General features: G+C 54.4%; 1 pseudogene; it reads left to right on the top strand.

The window, feature by feature from the left end:
* Window positions 1-1309: 1309 nt before the first annotated feature.
* Window positions 1310-3992, top strand: LOC134427850 (translocon-associated protein subunit beta-like; annotated as a pseudogene).
* The last annotated feature ends 3180 nt before the right edge of the window (window positions 3993-7172 follow it).

The following is a 7172-nucleotide window of genomic DNA, read 5'->3' as shown; positions in this document are numbered from 1 at the left end:
GGGCATGGGACATTGACAAGAAGCTCAGCACGCTGTGGCAACGTGCATTGGGAGCCCAGAAAGCCAACACTGTCCTGGGCACATCCCCAACAGCGTGGGCAGCGTGTGAGGGGGCGATTCTGCCCCTCTGCTCTGCTGAGACCCTGCCCTGCAGAGCTGCCTCCAGCTCTGGGCTCCCCAGCATAGGGAGGACAATGAGCTGCTGCAGTGAGTCCCGGGGAGGCCACAGAGATGATCCAGGGGCTGCAGCCCCTCTGCTCTGGACACAGGCTGGGAGAGCTGGGGGTGTTGAGTCTGGAGAGGATTCCAGAGGGACCCTAGAGCCCCTTCCAGGGCCTACAGGGCTTCCAAGAGAATTGGAGAGGGACTTTGGACAAGGGCCTGGAGTGACAAAACAAGGCTTCCCACTGCCAGACGGCAGAGTTAGATGGGATATTGGAAAGAAATTGGTGCCTGTGAGGGAGGTGAGTCACTGGCACAAGTTGTCCAGAGAAGCTGTGGCTGCCCCATCTGTGGAAGCATCGAAGGCCAGGTTGGATGGGGCTTGGAGCGGCCTGGGCTAGTGGAAGGTGTCCTTGCCCATGACAGGGGGATGCAATTGCATGGTCTTTACAGTCCTGTCCAATCCCAGCCACCCTGTGACTGTGGAAGGCAGAGGCCCTGATATTGAAGCAGTTTTTGTTTCACAATTTTTGAAAGCCCCATCAAGTGTCCTCACTGGTCACATCTGTAGTGTTCCCGTTGTCTCCTTGTCCTCTCAGCAGAGTGGCTGCAGAGGCAATGTGTTTGGATAAGTCAGACCACGTGGCCTGAAGCAGGGACATGTGCAGAGGATCATAAAAGCCACTGGAGGGAGTTGGTGGTTCTCAGTGGCTGGAAATAGGGAAGAATAATGTTGGAAGTGAGGAGCTGTGCTTTCTAAAAACTAATTCTGTTGTGTAAGACAGCACTGGAAAGTTGCCAGGCTTTCCAAGGGCAATTAACTGTTAGTTGCTAAAACTGATGAAAGTAGTAACTGATGAAAGCTTTTGCTCTGGAAGTTACTAGAAGAGGCTTAGTGATTGGAAAGCTTTGCCCGTTAGTGAGATGTGCAGGGACAGGGCTTGGACTTGATGATCCTTTTGGGTGCCTTTCAACTCAGGATGTTTCAGGATTCTGTCAAAGGGAGTGGTACTGGCAGGGCTTTGAAAGGGGACAAGACCGTGAACTTTTCTTCCATGGCTGTAGATTTGGGACAGTGCTGTGTCTCACAGGCAAGTGTTCAGAGATTTCAAATGATCAGTGACATTCCATTTCTTTGTGTTTCTAGATGAAGCTCCCACTTCTTGCTATGTTTGCTCTGGTGTCTGTGGCTCACTGTGAGGATGGTGCCAGGCTCCTGGCCTCCAAATCCCTGTTAAACAGATATGCAGTGGAGGGCAAGGACTTGACTTTGCAGTACAGCATCTGCAATGTTGGCTCCAGGTAAGCCCTGTCCAGGCTTCAGTACTGACCACGAGCAAATGTTCTCTGTGTGGCTGCAGGGTTGGCAAGGCAATTTCTGAGCTCCATGATGTGCTATTGCTTTTTGCTCCCTCTAACTCTGAGCTTTCGAGCACTGCCTGAAGGATTGACCCTGAAATTTGCCTATTCCTTCCTCTTCCCTGCTTTCACCTCATGGCTGCTGAAGCTGTCAGTCCAGCATGATATAGTTCCTGTGGTGTCCTGTGACACTCTGTTCCCCACGCATGCAGTTCTTTCTTGGCTTTGTAAGCTGTTTTTCACATTTATTCTTTTTAATGAAAATTCCTTTTTGCTATCAGGATTAACTCAGGACCTGTCAAAGATAAAACAGAACTTCCACCATGCTGGTAAAAAGCGTCATTTGCAGAATGAAAAGCTGACTGAAAAAATGCAGGACACTATTAAAGGGCTTTGAGATTTTGGTTTTTGATAATTTTTTTAAGGCAGAATAATGCATACTGAGTGCAGTACTGCTAACAGAAGAATATATGGTGCTGTAATGTTGAATTGATACAACACTAATGAGATCCTGTAATTTTATATGTGGGATTTGGTTATTATTTAGGCCAGCATGTGTATCCATAGGATGGTATCTGAAGTTCAGCAAACTGCCAAATTGTGTTGTGGAAAAAATGGTGGTTTTCCTGTCCTTGTGTTTGTTTCTCTCAGCTTTGCCTTCCTCCCTCTGCAGTCTCCCTGTATGATACCTCAACTCTCCTCCCTATCTTCTACTGGTGACATTTTATCTCTGAAAAACCAATTCTTCGATTTGGTCAAGATGGAAGTGTGAGTGCGCTTTGCTGCAGAGCCTATGAGCAGATGGCAAAGCTTAAGATTCCTGTCTCATCCTTCTCTTTGTTGTGTTCAGTGCTGCCCTGGGGGGATGATTCTTTCCCCCCAGAAGGTTGTGGCATTGTCTCTGGCATGCTCAGCGTCAAGTGGGACAGAATTGCTCCATATCTTTTCATGTTTTGAAATTTCTTCCCACTCTCTTTCTTGCCCCTGAGTATCCTGCAGCTTCATCCTATCTTCATCTGCTGTCCCTGAAATTCCTTCCAGAGCCTGGACAGGGTGCCAGATCCAAACCCCCTCTTCTGGATGGTGCAGTGTAAAAACAAAGTTCCTTGCAGACAGGACCAGGTCCCGGGGCAGTTCCTCTGCCTGTGGAGGAGCAACTGGGTCAGCCTTGGGTGGGTCTGGCTGTCAATGACCACGAGCACTCAGATCTGTTAGCAGCACTGACTTGTTCACCTGGCTCCTGGTTGCTCGTTCACATCTCCTCACTTTTCTTCCTGGGCTGAAATATAACAGTGTTCCTTAACGTCCAGCTCCCAGAGCCAGCAACGTGTCCCACACCGTGATTCTACGGCCTCTCAAGGCTGGGTACTTCAACTTCACCTCTGCCACCATCACGCACCTGGCACAGGAGGGTGCCCAGGTGGTGGTAAGTGGCTGATTTATGGGATCCCTGCAGACACACCTGACCATGCTCCCAGAGCTGCACGGTTGCAGCGATGCATGTCTGTGTTGCTCTCACCCTGGCCAGTTCTGGAGCGAGCAGGAAAGGTGGCAAAGCCTGTCTTTTCGATGCCTTTTCCAGGTTGGCTTCACCAGTGCTCCTGGGCAGGGAGGAATCCTGGCCTAGCGTGACTTCGACAGGAGGTTCTCCCCTCACTTTGTGAGTACCTTTCAATTGACAGTGGAAAAGTGCATCACGGCAGCTGCAGCCCAGTGTGGTGGCTTCCTGCTTGCACATCGTGTCTGTGGCTTGCCCTGCAGTCACCTGGAGAGCTCCAGAGGGGGCTGGAGTTGGTTCCTGTCAGTTCTCCAGAGAACTGTCACAGAAGTGGCTGAGTTTCCATCCCAGCTCCCTGTGTGAAGGAGCTGCACTGTGGCATTTGAGGCAGAAAATCTGAGAGTAGACTCTTAGAATCTCCTGTGCTGGAAGGGACCCACAAGGATTGTGGAGTCCAACTCCTGGCCCTGCAGAGGACAACCCCAGGAATCCCAACCATGTGCCTGTCAGCCCTATCCAAACTCCTTGAGCTCGTGTCAAGCTCGGTGCTGTGACCACTTTCCTGGGGAGCCTCTTGCAGTGCCTGGGAGAGCATCCTCTGGGAGAAAGAGCCTTTTCTTAATATCCAGCCTTAATGTCGGCTGTTCTGACACAACTGTGGGCACTCCCTTGGGTCCTGTCACTGGTCACTGAGGGCAGACGTCAGCGCCTGCCCCTCTGCTTCCCCATGTGAGGAAACTGCAGAGAGTGTGAGGTCTCTCCTGCCTCTCCTCCTCTGACCTCATTGCTTTAAGACTCCCCTGGCCTGGATTGTTTTGACTTTTCTCTTAACAATTTCTCCCTCTAGCTGAATTGGGCGGCATTTGGCGTGATGACCCTGCCCTCCATGGGGATCCCTCTGCTGCTCTGGTACTCGAGCAAGAGGAAGTATGACGCCCCCAAGAGCAAAAAGAACTGAGCAGAGTCCAATGCCAGCAGCAGCCCAGAGCTTGGGAAAGGACACCCCGGAACCCCCAAGAAGAGCATCTGGGTTGGGATGGCCCGTCCCCCATGAGGTGCTGCCTGCATCGTGCTTCAGCCCTCTGGGCAAAGGATTCAGTGGCTGCAGCAGCAGCTGTGAGGTGTCCTCTGTGTTTGAATGGAGAAACAAGCAAACAGAAAAAAGAACAACCAGAAGTCCCAAACTGCCTTGTCCAACCCCTTTGAAGGCAGAACCTCTCTCTCCTCTGCAGCTGCAGCAATCCGAGCAGCGAAGCATGTTAGTGCCCAGAGGGGCCTGTCTGTGGGGCTCTGCCCCCTGTGCTGCCTCCAGCACCCATTTGCCTGCTGCAGTTATCTGCAGGGTGTCATATCTCAGGGTCCCCTCCAGGTGCTGCCTGCCCTGTGGGACAGATATTGCTCTGGTGACACCACAAACCTGATTTGATAGAGGATGTCACAGCTGCTGCTTTTTCCTGTTGATACTGTTCTCTGACCCACCAGCCTGCCCAGGTCCATGGTGGGCTTGTAAAGCCATGAGGGTGGAGTGCAGGGAGGAGGATCAGGGTTAAGTTCCAGAAGAATCAGGTGCACAGGTTGGGAAACTCTCCCTGCACTGGGAGAGTTAACTACTCTGCTTAACTACACCCACCCACAGCCCCATCCACATGACAGGCTCCAGCTTTCAGTGGATCAGGACATGTTCTCTGCCATCAGGTCTTTTCCTGTGCCATTCTCTGACCCTCTGTCCCTTTGGATGACACTGAACCACCTGGGACACAAAATGGCCGTTGGTGGCTGAGGAGGGCTAAGGGCCCTGCTAAGAGGGGACACTGGAGTCCGGGGCATGGGCTCAGTTGGTTCCAGCAGCAGCTGGATCCAGCATTCCCAATCTGCAGGAGGGGACTTTGCTGAGGCACAGAGCCGGGGTGCGGAGCTGAACCACAGCAGCCTCACCAAGCCTTGCTGTGTCTTGAGCCACTACAAGGCCTTGGGGGCTCTCCCTTCTTATTTTCCATAACTCCCAGGCCTGGTGGACATGCCGTATTGTCTCTTAAATTCTTGTGGCTGTGTCAGGGGTCTTCCCACTGCAAGACTGAAGACCTCATGTTTGCGGACAACCCTTCTGGAATTCTTCTGCCAGTCCTGGCAGCACAGTGTCACTGTGTCCCCCTCCAGCAGTGCCTGTACCAGCCTCTGCAGCACCAGCCAGTCTGAGGGACATTGGACCTGTCACACCTGATGTGACCAGTGACCACCCATTGGATAGCATCCAGCACATGGATGCTCTGGGATGTCCCCAGAGCAGGGGACAGGCTCTGGTCACACCAGGGGGGTGACCCATGAAGCTGAGCCTACCCAGAACCCTCAGCGTCCCCACGGGTGCCAGGCTGGGGACACAAATGCCCCTCACCATCTGAGACTCACAGGGAGGCTGACCACTTCCAGGTCTGTCACACATGTAGGTGTCACTCTCAGTGACAGTGAAGTTGTCATGTCCCTCCTGCCCCCAGCACTACCCATCCTTGTACCAAGTGGTGGCACCAGTGAGCCCTGGCAGGTCAGTGTCACCGGGTCCCACAGCACTGGCGTCCAGGGAGGCTCCACCAGGAGCTGGGTGGTCTGGGCACCTGTGGGTGACAGGGAACACCAGCCTGCCAGGGCCAGCGTGGGCCTGGGACAGCGGGGTTGGGCCATGGCATCCTCCGAGGACTCACCAGCGAGGCCGAGGGTCTGGGCTGGAAGGGAGAAGGGACAGGGCTGGGTGGGGGTGGCACTGTGGGGACAGAGGCAGAAGGGCATGGGGGGTGGTGGCTGTCCACAATCTGTCCTTGTGTGGCTCGGACCCCTCGGAGACAGGGACACTGTGGCCACCCCTAGTGAGACAGGGCATGGGGATGCTGTGGACACCCCCAAAATGGGGACACCATGACCATGCCGTACTGTCACAGGTCACCCCCACCAGCCCCCTGATGCCTCCCCGAATCCCTGTCCCACCATTAATGTCCTCATCTTCCTGCCCCTATGACCCCGGTCACCTCACGCACAGGCTCTGCTGGCATTGGGGACTTAAGGGAACCCTGCAGTCCCCCTGTGCCAAGTCCCCTCCCTATCCCAGGGGGGCGAAGCCCATGCCCAGGGCACTCACCCCACAGGAGCAGCGCCACCTTCCTGGCCATCCCGGTGTCCCCAGCCATGTGCACTGGCTGTCACTCGCTGCTGTGGCCACTGCTCCACTGGCTCTTCAGGTGAAGAGGAAGGAAGCAAGGTCACCTCTTTGTCCCCACGTGTAGGTGGCCCTAGGTGAGGGCAGGGTGGGGACCTTGTCGGACATGGGGGTGATGGTGGTACATGGTGGGGACATGGTGTTGCCTGAATTTGGAGGCTGAGGTGGTGTGGGGAGCCAGCGATGGGTGTCCAGGGGAATGGGGTACCATGGATGGGGGTCCCAAGGGTTGGGTGGACTCAGACATGGGGATGAGGGTCCCAGAACAACGTGACCTCCAGGGATTTCTGATCATGGGGTGGGGGCTGAGGGATGGAGATGCCAGGGGAAAGAATGGACCCCTGTGAGAATGGGGGTCCTGGGGGAATCAAGGGAAGGGGTGTCCCAGGGTCTGGAATTACCAGGAGGGGGTTCCTTGCGAATGGATATCCTGAGGAATTGCAGTCCAGGATTGGGGGCCCCAGGGAAGGGGAGACAGAAGGAAATGAGGTTCCATGGTTGGGTTCCCAGGGGAATGGGGATGCCAGGGATGGGCAGTGGCTGGGTGGGCCCATGGGTCACAGCTTCTTCCCTGGGTGCCTCAGATTTTGGGCATGACCCATTGCCTCCCTGGGGTGCTTGTTTCCTGTGCATGCATCACATGGGGGTCCTGGGTAGCTCTGCCTCTGTGCCCTCCCCTGCCCTTTTCTTCTCTTTCTTTCTCTTTTTAAATTTTTCCTCATTTTTGTGCCATGTTCCCTCACCCCCAGTTCCTGGCTCAGCAATCCCGGGGAGCACCTGAGCAGGGAACAGGCTGGAGGGACGCAGAGGAGGGGGAAAATGGGGAGAGGTGGTGCAGAGAAGAGTGGGGAGGCCATGGGGGATGGACGTGTTTGGCTGTGCCCTCTCAACAATTTCTTTTTCCTGGACAAGAAGGAAGAGGCTGTTTGTGCTGAGAGTAAGATGGGA

This window comes from Melospiza melodia, chromosome 21, assembly GCF_035770615.1.
Source record: "Melospiza melodia melodia isolate bMelMel2 chromosome 21, bMelMel2.pri, whole genome shotgun sequence".
Taxonomy (NCBI): domain Eukaryota; kingdom Metazoa; phylum Chordata; class Aves; order Passeriformes; family Passerellidae; genus Melospiza; species Melospiza melodia.
The sequence above is the reverse complement of the archived record's forward strand: the minus strand, read 5'-3'. Positions and strand labels throughout refer to the sequence as shown.